This window comes from Cyprinodon variegatus, unplaced genomic scaffold (genome assembly GCF_000732505.1).
Source record: "Cyprinodon variegatus isolate N-32 unplaced genomic scaffold, C_variegatus-1.0 Scaffold298, whole genome shotgun sequence".
NCBI classification, from domain to species: Eukaryota; Metazoa; Chordata; class Actinopteri; order Cyprinodontiformes; family Cyprinodontidae; genus Cyprinodon; species Cyprinodon variegatus.
In genome coordinates this window covers 606,136-608,936 of record NW_015150751.1, presented here as the reverse complement: position 1 = coordinate 608,936, position 2,801 = coordinate 606,136, and positions in this window count along the sequence as shown.

Here is a 2,801-nt window from a genome sequence, read left to right as displayed (position 1 = left end):
ACTGAATTATTGCTGTTCTCTACTTAAAAAAACACTATAGATTTTAAAATGGAAAAATGTAAAAAAAATTTAAATATTTTTATTTAAAAATTCAATGTATAACATGGAGGCATAAACACCTCATTTTACTTCAGTGTGAAATTCTGTTTAAAGTAACTGATTATAATTAAAATGCCTCTGGACCTTTACTGGTTGTTGATTTTCTTTATTCGGACCCCGATGAGTTTTAATTAATTACTGCGGCTCTAGTGGAATTAACCAAGAACCAGAGGAATGGGAAATCCAAAAGGCAGGACCTGCATGGCTTCCTGCAGTCTCAGGATCTTCTGAAAGGACCAGAGCGGCTGGGGGCGGAGTTAAAGTCAACCCTCCGCTGTTACCTCAGGTTGCCTCTGGGCTCCATGCTGTTATGCAGTAACATCTGTTACATCAAGGTACTATTTTAGTCTTAATAACGGAACAGAACCGCTATCATGACACAATCAGATGCTAGGCTTAACATCAGAACACACAGGAACAGATCACCAGACTTCAGCCGGGGGGGGGGGGGGTTCTTTCACTAGCAGAAATATTTGATTACATGAAAAACACAGATGTGAACCTCTCTTACTTTTTAACCTTAAAAATGGGAGATATCTGATGTTAGCTTTATATGTAACACTGCATACACTGAACCTCTCTTTTGTCCCAGTGGGAAAGTAACGTGTGCAGGATTAGACCAACTTGATGTAAAAGATTTAAACTGTCAGCAATAGTTTTTTTTTTTATTTTTTTTTTACAGTTTCCTGTCTGGCAATGTGGCAATAAGAATAATTGTCTTGATGGCAAAAAGAGCCCAACAGATTTTACTTTTACAAGTGGAGCAGTACGGCTATCGCCATATAGCTCCACTTGCTTCATGCCTATAAATAGCTTTATTATAATTATGCAGGGGACACTGCAGTGTAAATAGAGCAGAAAAACAGAAGAAGAAAAAGGAAAAAAGAAAAGAGAAAAGATGACTGTCAGCAATAGTTTAAAGAAGTGATATTCTTAGCGGCTTTATGACCAAACTTTTTGGTAAAAGTGACTTTGGTGAGTTTGTTAATCTTTTGGAGCAGCTGCAGGTTCAGATACATGTAAAGATATAGATCTTTTTAATGGCAGGTCGCCCTTTTACCAAGGTCTGAAAAGAGGTTCCAAACTTTTCCCCTAAGATGAAAGTTAGTCGGGTTTGAAAATTTGAAGAATCTGAAAGGTCCAAGCCTGCCATCAACTGAAAAATACCGGAACACCAGTGTCACTATCTGGGAAGACTTGAATGGATCATTATCCCAACGAACCTTCAATCAACAACACATTGACCTAAAAGCTTCAGTCCTTTATGAAGCCATCCAAAGTTTGAGTATATAGAGATGTTTCCTGCATGTGTTCATCGTCTCTCACCAATCTATTTCCTGTCAGACCACTTTCAAAATAAAGGCCACAAGAGGGACTTTTTTATGTAATAAAAAGAGAAAAAGCCCACAGCATTACAGCATTGCATCCTCTACTGTACTTTAGAGTGAAAGCATGAAGTCTTTTTTACAAAATATAATTCTTAAACTAAGATCTAATCTCAATCCTAGCTCTAAAGCATAAAGTTTCAGTATAGTTGAGAAAAATCAACATAATATGAACCAGAACTGAATGAAAGAGTTGTTATGGGAACGGGAAACGTCCAACCAGCTGTGTGAAGCGTCATTTACAGTCATGTGATTGACGTAGATGTTGCCAGCGGGGGATTTTTCTGCAGCAGGAGAACAGAGCTTGTGTTTAAATGTAAGGAGACAGAGATCTGCTTGTTGCTCTGCTGCTTTCACCGCTGTTAGGATGAGAACCTGTCACATGGGGCCGGAGCTAAGGGAACGTCACCAATCAAGCTTTTAACTACCAGGACAGGCCATATCCAGGGGATGATATTTTTCTGAGGAGGTAGATATTTTGGGTAGGTGGTTTTTATTTCTTGGGTTTGCTTTATGAGCAGGAATTAAAAAAAACAATAGGATGTAGAGAAAGAACCTAAATCTTTGTAACTGTATTATAATCTTTAAATAAATGTTCAGTTTGGTTCACAAAACCAGCAAATTCAATATATAAAGATCTGGATGCCTTTTTAAATCATGAAAGTTTAAAAGTATGATTCTAAAATATATATATTATTATTCTGATTATGATTCAATTAACTAAAAGACACAGGAATGTGAAAAATATTCCCCCCTTGCAGAAATTCTGGGAAGTATTTCCAGACTTGGACTAGGCCCCTCTAACACCTTTAGCTGTTCTGTTTTTGTTTTGAACAGATTTTGAGGCATTTAGAGGTGGAATTGCTGCTTTAGATGGTTGACCTGCTCCATAACCAAAGTTTGCCATGAACTGATGAACCTTCAGGATTTCCTAGACTGAGAGCAGCATTCATGGCCCCAGCATCAACAACAAGCCGCCCATGCCCTGAAGCGACGCACGTTATATTGATTGTCTATTTATCAAACCTCTGTTGGTCTCTCTGGGGAACTATTTCATTAAACCAAGATAAGGGATTAAGTCGGGATTTTCCAGATATCCTGGCCTGATTTTGCCCCAAACTCGGATTCATGCAGGCAGTTATGCATCAGTTACCATGGCGATTTGTTTATCGCAGCCAGACCAGACTAACAGCTCAATCCTGGAGCCATATCTGCTCACTCAGCGTCTTACGATCAGAAACCGATACGTTCCCTCACATCATCTCTATTTTGTGGTATTTTTAACAGCGTACTTTTAAAAACCACAAATATATATTC